This window comes from Bombina bombina, chromosome 4 (assembly GCF_027579735.1).
Source record: "Bombina bombina isolate aBomBom1 chromosome 4, aBomBom1.pri, whole genome shotgun sequence".
Taxonomy (NCBI): Eukaryota; Metazoa; Chordata; class Amphibia; order Anura; family Bombinatoridae; genus Bombina; species Bombina bombina.
Window position 1 is genome coordinate 890,316,783 of NC_069502.1, and position 13,286 is coordinate 890,330,068.

The window sequence follows — 13,286 nt, forward strand, 5'->3', positions numbered from 1 at the left end:
AATGCCTAAATGACATAAGATATTGTTTACACTTGGTCCCACCCCTCTCTAAACTGTCCCATATTAAAGATGCAAATATTCCAAAATCCAAACTATTCTGCGATCCAAACCTTTTCTGGTTCCAAGCAGTTTGGATAAAAGGTGTTCTACTTGTAACCTCAATTTGCTGGCACCTACTAAACTGCAGGGGTTTTATCTTTTTTTAACCTAATTTGTTTTGATTACACAGTAGAATCATGCACAGAAATGCCATAATATGGAATATCCTGCAAGTAAATCCCAATCTGTACAGTGATGATTTACAGTTTTACATGAATGAAGTAGCTCAGTAGTTTCAATGTTAGAAATGTTGCAAAAACAATTATAAGCTCAATATTGTAAACAGGAAAAGCCACAGACATTATTTATGTTAGATAATAATATCCCATACTTTTAATCTTGATTTGAGAGCAAAACCTCACAAAATTAAAGAACACGCTTTTTACAACAAATGAAGTTAGAAAAATGCTTAAAGTGAATGTAAACTTGCCCGTGTCATGAAAGGGGCTGAATGTCCCAGGTGGGGGGGGGATGATTAGTCGATTAAATATTCATCATCTGTCAATCAAGTAACCAGTATGGCAGGCGGAGGAACAACGCTAATCGTAGAATTTGAAAGAAATATACAAAATGTAAAAAAAATATGAATGAAAGTCTGCCTTATTTTGTAAAATCTATGCTATGACTTTACCGGATGCAGGCAAATTTACATTCACTTTAATGATCCATTTTACAGCATAATACATATATAGTCATGCAAATTATATGGTTTTATGTATCAGGACATAATAACAATCAAATGGTCCTTAGCAGGTCTTAAAATTAGGTAAATATACCACAACACATGACATATTACACTGTGTCATTATTTAGTTTACAAAAATAAAGCCAAAATGGAGAAGCCATGTGTGACAAACTAACTACACCTTATGATTCAATAGCTTGTAGAACCACCTTTAGCAGCAATAACTTGAAGTCATTTTTTTCTGTATGACTTTATTAGTCTCTCACATCATTGTGGAGGAATTTTGTCCCACTCTTCTTTACAACGTTGCTTCAATTCATTGAGGTTTGCGGGCATTCATCTATTCACAGCTCTCTTAAGGTCCTGCCACAGAATTTCAATCAGGTTCAGGTCTGGACTTTGACTGGACCATTGCTTCACCTTGAATATTTTCTTTTTCAGCCATTCTATTGTAGATTTTCTGGTGTGCTTGGGATCATCGTCCTTTTGTGTGACCCATTTTCAGGCCAAGCTGTCGGACAGATAGCCTCACATTTGACTCTAGAATACTTTGGTGTACAGAGTAGTTCATGGTCGACTCAATGAATGCAAGGTTGCCAGGTCCTGTGGCTGCAAAACAAGCCCAAACCATCAACCCATCACCACCGTGCTTGACTGTTGGTATGAGGTGTTTGTGCTGATATGCTGTATTTGGTTTTCACCAAATGTGGCACTGTGCATTGTGGCCAAACATCTCCACTTTGGTCTCGTCTGTCCAAAGGACATTATTCCTGAAGTTTTGTGTTTTTTTCAGATGCAACTTTGTAAACCTAAGCCGTGCTGCCATGTTCTTTTTAGAGAGAAGAGGCTTTCTCCTGGCAACCCTTCCATGCAAACCATACTTGTTCAGTCTTTTTCTAATTGTACTGTCATGAACCTTAACATTTAAACATTTAACATGATAATTTAGGCCTGTAGAGTCTGAGAGGTAACTCTTGTTTTTTCCGCAATTTCTCTGAGCATTGCACGTTCTGATCTTGGGGTGAATTTGCTGGGATGATTGCCATCTGTCTTGAATGTTTTCCACTTGTGAATAATCTTTTACACTGTAAAATGATGGACTTTAAATTGTTTGTAAATGGCCTTACAACCCTTGCTAGATTGATGGACAGCAACAATTGCTTCTCTAAGATCATTGCTGATGTCTTTGTTCCTTGGCATTGTGTTAACACACACCTGAATGCTCCAGACCAGCAAACTGCTAAAACTTCAGCTTTTATAGAGGTGGTCACACTTACTGATGATCAATTAATCAAGGGCATTTGATTAGCAGCACCTGGCTGCTACTTAGCCTCTTAATTCCTATGGAAACAATAAGGGTGTACTTAGTTATTCACACATGGCTCCTCCATTTTTGGCTTTAATTTTGTTAAATAAATCATGACACTGTGTAATATGTTGTGTGTTGTTGTTCATCTTTGGTTGTATTTACCTAATTTTAAGACCAGCTAAGTACCAGATAATTGTTATTATGTCCTGATACATAAAAACCATAGAATTTAAAGAGGGTGTACTTTCGTTTTACCGTGACTGTAAATACACTTCCTACATATATGCACTGTATACCCATAATGCCCCAGATCAGATCGATAAAGCAATAAAAAAAAAAAGAATTTGACAAACAAATACCACTGATTTCAAAACCTCTAAATATATTTGTTATTGTCACCACATTACAGCAAAAAAAACCTGTATTTTGAAAATGGTGTCTATTACTTACCCACATCTTGATATTTTTAAAAACTTTTAATAGGGATCATGAAAGTAAACAAACAACCCATTTAGCACAAAATCATGTTGTGCTTATGGAGAAAAATTGTGTTTTGAATAGAGAAAACACTGTAAATTAAAACTCACCCTAATACAAAAATTAAATATGTATATGCATTATGCGAACATTAACATTAACATATATATATTCTGTCTGTTCTTGTGTACTGTACAACATTATATGTAACTAGCTGATTAATAGGGATGGGCGAATGTGTTTATATTCAAATTTGAATGTTAGAACTTATGTTATTGTAGAAATTCAATTTACATAATTGAATGTTGATAAGAACGAATATTCTAAAAAATTCTATAATCGAATGCTATTTACAGTTTTCAAATGTCACATTTGAATTCGAATGTTTATAATTAGATTGAAGGCTAACATTCAAAATTTCAAATGTAAAATTTGATTTAACAGATACTATTCAGAAGTTCAATAGTTCATGTGATAGGGAATTTAGTCAATTAATACATAATAGATACAAATTTATCAATTGAAATGTTTCTATTTCGGATATTGCATCATTTGAATATTACATTTAAAGAAAGGATTAGAAATACTATTACAAATATATAAATTTAAAAATGTCAAATTTGAATATTGCATAATTCAATTTGAATTATTAGAAAATTTGAATAGAATATTGCATTTAAAGAAAGCATTAGAAATACTATTACATTAAACAAATGTTAGAATGTTGTACAAACATTAAAAATTCGAAAACGAACGAATGTGTTAAAGTTTGTTTCATTTTTCGAATGTTGCGAAATATTAGCCCATCCTTACTGATTAATTTAGTTAGATATTTAAATTTCAGGACCAACTAAAAGAGAAGAACTACAAAACAGATATGAATCGAAACCATTGAGTGCTAATGACGGCTCTGAGCCGTCACAGAGTTTCCCACTCTGGTGCTAATGACAGCTCAGAGCCGTCACTAGCACTCTCCCACCTTGAGGTAGATCTGGGGGCTCCCACCCGCTCCTACCCCGGCGATCGTGCCTGCAGAATGACAGGCATCGCCGGGGCTTCCCATTTTGCGTGGTGACGTCACGCGCAATAACATGGTGATGTCAACTTTATTTATACTTAACAATGTTAAGTATAGGAGCAGGGGGCATGCTGCTTAGAAGCCTGTATCTCAGGCATCTAAGCAGCTACAGACCCCCAAGACCCACCATTGGAAAGGTAATCATCAAACCTTTCCAACAGTGTAAGTCTTGGGGGTCTGAAAAGAAAAAAAAAAGTTACAAAAAAATTGTTTAAAAAATAAAAAAAACATTAAAAAATCTTAGCACCCAGGTGGGAAAGTGCTTAGCACTCAAAGGGTTAAAGGGACATGAAACCCAAAAAAATTATTTCATGATTCATATAGAGAATACAATTTTAAACAACTTTCATATTTACTTCTATTATGTAATTTGCGTCATTCTCTTAGTATCCTTTGTTGAAGAAGCAGCAATGCACTACTGGGGGCTAGTTAATGCACTGTGTGAGCCACTGGATGAACCAATAACATTAAACACATATGTGCAGCAACCAGTCAGCGGCTGCTGAGACTACCTAGGTATACTTTTTTTATCAAAGGATAACAATATAACAAAACAAATTAGATAACTGCAGTAAATTGGAAAGTTGTTTAAAAATCACATTCTCTATCTGAATCATGAAAGAAAAAAAAATAGGTTTTGTGTCCCTTTAAGCACATCTAAAATGGCATCAGAGTGTCTATGCACAAAAGCAATGTTCCTTTGTTAAACGTCTTGAAAAAGTGTGAAAATCAAACCTAAAGGACCAGTCCAGTGGTTTATGAAGTCCTCTATGAGGAGTCACAATGACTTTATCATAGCTTTCAACTTTGGTTAACATTTCGAGCATTAAAGGGATAGTAAACACCAAAAATGTTATTGTTTAAAAAAATAGATAATCCCTTTATTTGCCATTCTCCAGCTTTGCTTAACCAACACTGTTATAGAAATATACTATTTACCTCTGTAATTACCTTTTATCTAAGCTTCTGCAGACTGCCTCCTTATCTCAGAACTTTTGACAGACTTGCATTTCAGGAGATTAGTGCTGACTCTTAAATAACTCCACGTGCATGAGCACAATGTTATTTATATGAAACACATGAACTAACGCCCTCTGGCTGTGAAAAACTGTCAAATGCATTCAGATAAGTGACCTTCCAGGGCTTAGACATTAGCATATGAGCCTCCTAGGTTTAGCTTTCTACTAAGAATATGAAGAGAACAAACCATATTTGATCATAAAAGTAAATTAGAAAGTTGTTTAAAATCACATGCCCTATATGAATCATGAAAGTTTAATTTGGACTTTACTATCCGTTTAATGTAATTATCAATTAAGCACATTGCTTTACCCCTGTCACAAGGCATAAATAGCAGCATGCAGAAATAGCGTTGGTGAGATCTGGCGGTTAAAGCCCAGTAAGCGCTACAGACAGCCAACATATGGTTTGTTTCCATTGGGTAAATTGTGGAAACTGGTGATAAAAACCTTTACAAACTTTAAGCACCTCATTGGAAACTAGGCCATACAGAGGGCTTGTTTCCATTGTTTTCCACTTGTCATTGAATGTATAGAGAGAGACATTTATCTTTTGCTCGCACAAGTGAACTTTCAACATTTTCTTTTAACACCCTACTTGTAATAGAGGCTCCAGCAGTCTACAGTCTTCAGAAGTAATGCATATTTCAAAACTTGACTCTTATGGAAACTTTAAACAAATACTAAGAGAAAAAAAAATGATCATAGGATTATTATTTTTTTATCATTTTTTAGCTCTAGCTGAATCATGTGATTTTTATTTTAATATGTTCCTTAAAATTTGAACAATAAAATAGTAACATATTTCATTTTTTGTGAGTACTGCAAATCAGTTACGAATAACAGTCATTGAAATATTGATATTTGAAGACTTGACCATAAAACATAAAAATCAGCATTTTTTGTTTTAAGAAAGCAGTTATTCTTTAAACTTTATGAAGCACTAATATATTCTGATGTAACTCATAAAATGAATTGCTTGTTTTATCTGTATTTGTAATAATTTTGAAAGTGAGGCGCCACATTTACAAAGCGTGTTCGTTGCTTGGCAAGGACATTTATTAGAAATCTTATCCTCACTCGACATGTTACACATGTGATGCCAGATCTGCAATATCAGTTTAATGAACAAAAAGAATATGAAACATTAATGGAGTAGTTAATTTGTTGAAAGCAGAGTAATAACTTCCTTATTTTTACTGGCCAATGTATTAATAAACATTATTTTAGATGAGAGAGATAAACCATCATAAAAGTGTCAAAAAAAATAACTGAAGAAAAAAAAAGAAATTAAAAAAAGATGATAACATCTAGGACTTTGCATAATATAACTGCAAATATGTATTTCACAAAATACAAAAAAAAAGTAAACTGAAAAATGTGAAGCTTAGATTAGTACAATTTATGCTAAAATAACCACAAAATAAAAAACTATTGTGCCTTGTGCTGTTTACATAATTCTCATCATTTTTTACATTGTACATTTGAAACCCCTAGATGTAAAGATATCTGCAACACATTGCAGAACAATATAATGCAGCATTATTTATTTATTTTTTAAATTATATCATCAAAGACTATAAGGCATAAATTATAATATACTGGGCCAGATTACAAGTTGAGCGCAAAATATTGCTTCCGCAAAAGCGATATTTGTGCTCAATTGAGTAATACCTGTACACGAAAATGTGCACTGGTATTACAAGTGAGGTGCAATGCGAACGTGACCTCACATTCCTGGTTAATTTTTTGAGCGCTAATTGCTACCGCAAGCTCTTGGTTACTATATCCAGCCACTTGTAATGGTTGGTTATTTATCGCGTGCATGTTTGCAGGCGCGCAATCGATTAGCGTTCCATTTGTAATCTAGCACTTTGTGTTTGAAACAGGAATAATTTAAAAGAAAATTTTGCTGGCTTTTTTTATAGCTATATATACTGTTTATATATATATATTGGGGGAAAATATTTTTTCTTTCAGGCTAAATAACAATCAGGTAGATTACGAGTTGTGCGTTCATCTTTAAAGCTGAAAAAATGGTAATATCAGCATTAAAACAGCAACACAGCCATTACAAGTCTTGTCGGTATAGCTGTACCACAAGCATTTAAGCCTGTAACGCAACGCCAGTCCCGCACTCTTAAAAATTATGCTTTTTCATGGGACTTCCATAGCGCAGCCATTACGAGTTTTGCGGTGAGGCTAAAAAGCTTGGGTTACACCCTATACCGACAAGATCCATTTCACAATCTGAGAGCAGTACTTATGAGTTTTCGCAACAAAACTGTTACATAAAACTCATAACTAAAGTGTTAAAAAGTACACTAACACCCATAAACTACCTTTTAACCCCTAAACCGCCACCCTCCTGCATCACAAATACTATATTAATGTTATTAACCCCTAATCTGCCGATCCCGACATCCCCGCCACTAATAAAATTTATTAACCCCTATTCCGCCGCTCCCCGACATCACCCCCACTATACTAAAGTTATTAAGCCCTACACCGCCGCCACTATAATAAACCTATTAACCCCTAAACCGCAAGCCCCCACAACGAAATATACTAAATTAAACTATTACCCCTAAACCAAAAGTCCCCCACATCGCAATAAACTAATTTAAACTAGTAACCCATAAACCTAATGCCCCCCTAACTTTATATTAAAATTACAATTTCCCTATTTTAAATTAAATAAAAAATTACCTGTCAAATTAAAAATGGTTATTAAAATCAGCCGATAGAATTTCAGTAGCTCTCATTCTATTGGCTGATTTAAACAGCCAATAGGATTTCAGTAGCTCTCATCATATTGGCTGATTTGAATTTCCAAAATCAAATCAGCCAAATCGCGTACCTTGCCTTGAAGATGCAGAATACAGCGGCGACCGTATGAAGAGGATGTTCCGCGCCGGATGTCTTCAGGATGGACCTGCTCCGCGCCGCCAGGATGAAGATAGGAGAGGCCATCAGGATGAAGATGGAGCTGCCTGGATGAAGATGGAGCCGCCTGGATGAAGATGGAGCCGCGGGGATGAAGATCCTTCAAGCAGGACTTCAGCAACTCTAAGTGGATCTTCGGAGGTTAGTGTTAGGATTTTTTAAACTTTTTTGGGTGGGTTTTTATTTTAGTTTAGGGTTTGAGCTTTTCGTAAAAGAACTAAATGCCCTTTTCAGGGCAATGCAAAAGAGCTAAAGGCCCTTTTAAGGGTAATGCCCATACAAATGCCCTTTTCAGGGCAATGGGTAAATTAGGTTTATTTATTTTGTTTATTTTGGGGGTTTGGGGGGGGTGGGGGTTTGTAATGTTAGTGGGTCTTTGTAATTTTCTTTCAGGTAAAAGAGCTGTTTAACTTAGGGCAATGGTATTTTATTATAGATTAGTTTTTTTATTTTGGGGTGGGTTTTTTCTTTTAAATGGTTATTAGTATAGGAATAATTGTTATTATTTTTGATAACTTGTTTGTTATTTTGTGTGTTTTTTTCGTTTTGGGGGTGGGGTTTTTTTTTAGAATAGACATTTTTTATTTTTAATGGGCAACAAAAGAGCTGAATGCCCTTTTAAGGGCAATGCCCATACCAATGCCCTTTTCAGGGCAATGAGTAGATTAGGTTTTCCTTTTTTTTATTTTGTGGGTTTGGGGGTGGGGGTTTGTATACTGTTAGGGGGTGTTTGATTTTCTTTTTTTAGCAAAAGAGCTGTTAACTTTATGGCAATGCCCTACAAAAGGCTTTTTGGATAATTTTGTTTGTTATTTTTTGTAATTTTAATGTTTTTTATTTTTTGTAATGTTATGTTTTAGTGTAAGGCAGCTTAGGTTTTATTTTACAGGTAAGTTTGTATTTATTTTATCTAGGTAGTTAGTAAATAGTTAATAACTATTTACTAACTAGTCTACCTAGTTAAAATAAATACAAACTTACCTGTGACATAAAAGTAAAACCTAAGCTTGCTACAATATAATTATTAGTTATTTTGTAGCTATCTTAGGATTTATTTTACAGGTAAGTATGTATTTAGTTTTAAATAGATATTATTTAGTTAATAATTGTAACTTTAATTTAGCTCTATTTTAATTATGTTAAAGTTAGGGGGTGTTAGGGTTACATTAGGGTTAGGGTTACATTAGGGTTAGGTTTATGGATTAATATAGTTTAATTAGGTTGTTGCAATGTGGGGGGCTGGAGGTTTAGGGGTTAATAGGTTTATTTAGTGGTAGTGATGTGGGAGGCCAAATGTTTAGGTGTTAATAGCTTTATTTAGTTGCGGCAATGTCAGGGAGCGGCAGAATAGGGGTTAATATTTTTATTATAGTGTGGGCGATGTTGGGGTGCGGAGGAATAGGGTTTAATAACTTTAGTATAGTGATGGCGATATCGGGAGCAGCAGATTAGGGGTTAATAGATTTATTTAGGTGGCAGCGATATCGGGAGCGGCAGATTAGGGGGCCTATTTATCAAAGGTCTTGCGGACCTGATCCGACAGCAATACGCTCTCCGCATTTAACATTGCACCAGCAGCTCACAAGAGCTGCTGGTGCAACGCCGCCCCCTGCTGACTCGCGGCCAATCCAGCAGGGGGGTGTCAATCAACCCGATCGTACTCTATCGGGTTGAATTCCGGGGATTCCTGTCCGCCTCATCAGAGCAGGCGGACAGGGTTATGGAGCAGCGGTCTTTAGACTGTTGCTTCATAACTGCTGTTTCTGGTGAGTCTGAAGACTCGCCATAAACACGAGCCCACAAGCTCCGTTTGGAGCCTGATAAATGGGCCCCTAGGGGTTAATAACATTATGTAGGTGGCGGCGATGTCGGGGGCAGCAGATTTGGGGTGTTTAGATGTGGGGTTTATATTAGAGTGTTAGGTTTAAACGTTACTTTTTTTCCCCCATAAACATTAATGGGGCTGCGTTACAGAGCTTTTCATTCCGCAATTGCAAGTGTTAGGTTTTTTACAGACACTCTCTCCCCATTGATGTCTATGTTGAAAGCGTGCACAAGCACGTCAAAACAGCACTTGTATTTTGTGTGGTATGAATCTCAACGCAACCATATCGCACGCACAAGGCGGCTATTTCTAAACTTGTAATGGCTGCGCTATTGGAGGTGAAATAACGCAACTTTTGTTGCGTTCGTCAAATTCCCTATAGCGCGCATAACTCGTAATCTACCTGAATGTCATTAAAAACGTTTTGAAGCTTTGCAGAAAAAGATCAGTTTAATTTTGAATTAAAATATTACCTATACATTCTTGTTATGAGATACTCAAAAAGACGATAATTAGAAAAAAACATTTCATATCCAGAGCAAAAAGGAATTTATTCCGTTTGGTAAAATATTAAAAAGAAAAGGTAAATCTTAATGTAATATATATAATATAATTCTTTATAAAAAACTAAGAATAAACAATGTAGGATAATCATTGTAACCTACAAGACAAATAAATAAATTAATGTATATTGCTATGATGCTTTATTTTCCTTGATTAAAGTTGTCAGATAATTATCAGGCTTTTATAAACATGATAAACAAACACTGCATGATAATAGCTTTGGAAACGAAAATGTGTTGTTACTTTAGATGCAGAGGTAGGAATGTTTAAAAGAGATATCTACTAATCATATTATTTCATGTTGATTAAAATTAAATTATGAGCAAACATGTTTACCCAGAGAATTAAAGAGACATTAGACATTTTATTCAGAAAAAAACAACTTTAATCAAGGAAAATAAAGCATCAAGGCAATATACATTAATTATTTGTTTAGCCTGGTTGAAACAAAAATACAAGTGTGTTTCATTCCTCCAAGAGAGACTAGATTGCCTCCATCTGAAATTGTAATATTCTATACAGTTATTGGTCCACAAGTTCACTTAAACCTTGGAATTCACCAGGCATTTCAAGAGGGTTATCCCTGTTTTGCACTCAATATGCAATATGTTGCAAAGAGGTTAATCACAATCCTTTAGAAAAGTTTATTTTTTTATTTTTATTTTTTTACAAAATTCATTATTAAAGTCTATGGACATTTTTGTAGATAAGTATTTTCTAAAGGATTGTAATCAACCCCAAAATGTCATTATTGCATAAGAAATATATATAAATATTCTTTTATGAATAAATAAAACATATTCATCTATGTTAAGAACATTGGAATGTGAAATATTCATATTTTCTTGTCAGGTTAGCGCACATGAGAATATGCGATTGGGTTTGTGCATGAGTTGGGTGTTAGTTTTCTTTTCCACTTTTTTTGCTCCATTGACTTCTATGGGGAAATAAGGTTATCACACGAACAATATTCTAAATTCATCTTTTTGCACTTGTTGGGTTAGTGCACAAGAGAAAACAGTTTACTTTCAACTCATAATGCACGCAAAAATCTTTCTTCTAGTGCAGTTAACGCTAGAGCGAGAGCGTTAAATAACACTCAACTTGTAACCTGGCCCTAAACAGGAGGTAAGTGACCTCACAAAGTCACAATAATTTAATTCATTCATTTCAAGGATCTATCTATGCAAATCTAAAGCTATGTAACCCAATCAGTATTGGTCTTAAATTAAAACAATGATTTAGATTGGTTTTACTGACTAGTGGTTTAAATTGTGATTTAAATCATGATTTAAATAAATGTGATGTAAATCAAATCCCCCCTGGTGAGATCGATCCTTTGTGATTTGATGCAGTGAGTTGTCCTGAACCTGAGCTGTGCAAGGGGACTATGGATCCAGCAGGCGTTATTACAGGCGCTATAGTCGTTGATCATCCTCAATTGTCTGGAGACTCAATCTCAAGACTTTTCACAGCCACATTCCTACGGTGATCAATGTTCCTTTGTTGAGTCAGCAGGAGATAGTACTGGGTCCTGTTAGTACTGTGGGTCCTTACTGGGTCCTGTGAGTCACTTAATGTCACATTAAAGCCTAGATTTGGGAGATTTGGGAGAATCTACTCATCTGTAATACCATTGAGGATTCTAATTGACTGAATTAACATCCAGGTAGGAATGTATTGTTATTATTTTGGAAAACTGGTAACACCGGGACATTGAGAGTCTATCTCATTATAGGACCAAAACTGGAGTCGAATAAATCCTGTACCCGTGCAGAAGATGTGGCACTGGCTACATGAGTATATGTAAATTTTAGATTGCTCTCTTGCCATCATATGCCCTCCTTATATTTCACTTGGTACAGTGCTCTTATTTTTATAATTATATCTCCTTATTATGAAGGCCATGTTGTCATAGACTTGAGGAATTAAGGAAACTTCAGTTAACAAATTTCCTAGTTGGACATGTATTTACGGTTTTAGCAATGTATTTTGCCATTATACTTCCCAGTAGTATGCTTATTACTAATATATTTTGCTGCCTACCAGTTAAAAGGCTCTATAATACCTTTTAGTACCCTTGTTGTCATGGGATTAGTAAATGATATACATTTTAAATAGTATGTTCTTCTTTTTAATATCACACTGATAAAGGTTATGTAGCTACATATCAATTGTTTATATTTATGTTGACCACTGTTACTATTACTCAGTTTTCAATTTATTCCTTTGCATTAATTTGTGAGTGTTGATTTTTTAAGTCTGTACTTTGCTGCATGGCATATATATTACTAGGTCTTGCTTAATTTTTCAGATGTATAATGACATCTAGTTCTTTATTACTGTTATACTCATCTCTCTGCCGGATTTTATCATCACAGTAGTCCACCGCAGCCTCAACTGATAGTCAGCTCAAAGGCTATGTGAGAACGGGGAATGCAGCTTTTCCTAATTTATGTTATGACTTATTTAGATATAATTTACTCCTCTTGCAGCTTGAATTTCTAATTTCACTGTTCAACAATGAAAATGTTTCTGACTTGAGAATACTTCTAATTGATTTCAGCATCTGGAAAATAAATATGACCTTTAAACCTCTCAGTTAGCTCTCGGTTCTGAGATATAGCCCATTTATGATGATTTAGGGTATGGGTATAGAGAAAAGAGTGTGGCGTTCCTAGTAGCCGAGTATGGATCCTGGCAAACTTGAGTGCAGGAATGATGAGTCATTGTAGTCCTTGTTTTTTTTATTGTCTGTGAACATTAGAGTGTTGTTCCTTTCATTATTTTCAGTTTTTATGGTTATGCTTTAAGCTAAAAGCCAGGATACAACGTAAATGTGTTCATGAGAACTTTAAAAGAATATATTCATAAAATTTGCACACTTGGCTGATATATTAATTTATTCCCTGGCTACACAAAAGTTTTGTAATTTAAAGTTGTTTTAAATATTTTGAAAATAACTGTCCCTATATTTAGCTTGTGTGTTCTTACTCTCAATGTATGTATTTCTTTTGTAAGACAAAAGTAGCCAAACATCTTAAGACAAATGCTAAGATTTATTTTGATAACTTGGTTTTATATATTAATCAGGGGCTTAACTAGACTTTACTGGGAAGCAGTGGAAAGCCAGTGGTAGCCCCCACCAACCCACAATGGGCCCAGATAGAGGAACTATTAGGATGAGTGGGTAAGCAACCTAGAAGTCTGACACCCCTGTAAGTAATACCCCTGATGGTAGTACTGACCATAATATGAAGTGTAGGAGGTGGAATGTGATGGAA

The 13,286-nt window shown here is 34.9% G+C and overlaps 1 protein-coding gene across 1 annotated transcript in view; it reads left to right on the plus strand.

Moving 5' to 3' along the window:
- Positions 1-13,286, plus strand: part of ESR1 (estrogen receptor 1) — a 401,155-nt gene that overhangs the window by 218,066 nt on the left and 169,803 nt on the right. The gene's annotated exons all lie outside the window — the stretch shown is intronic.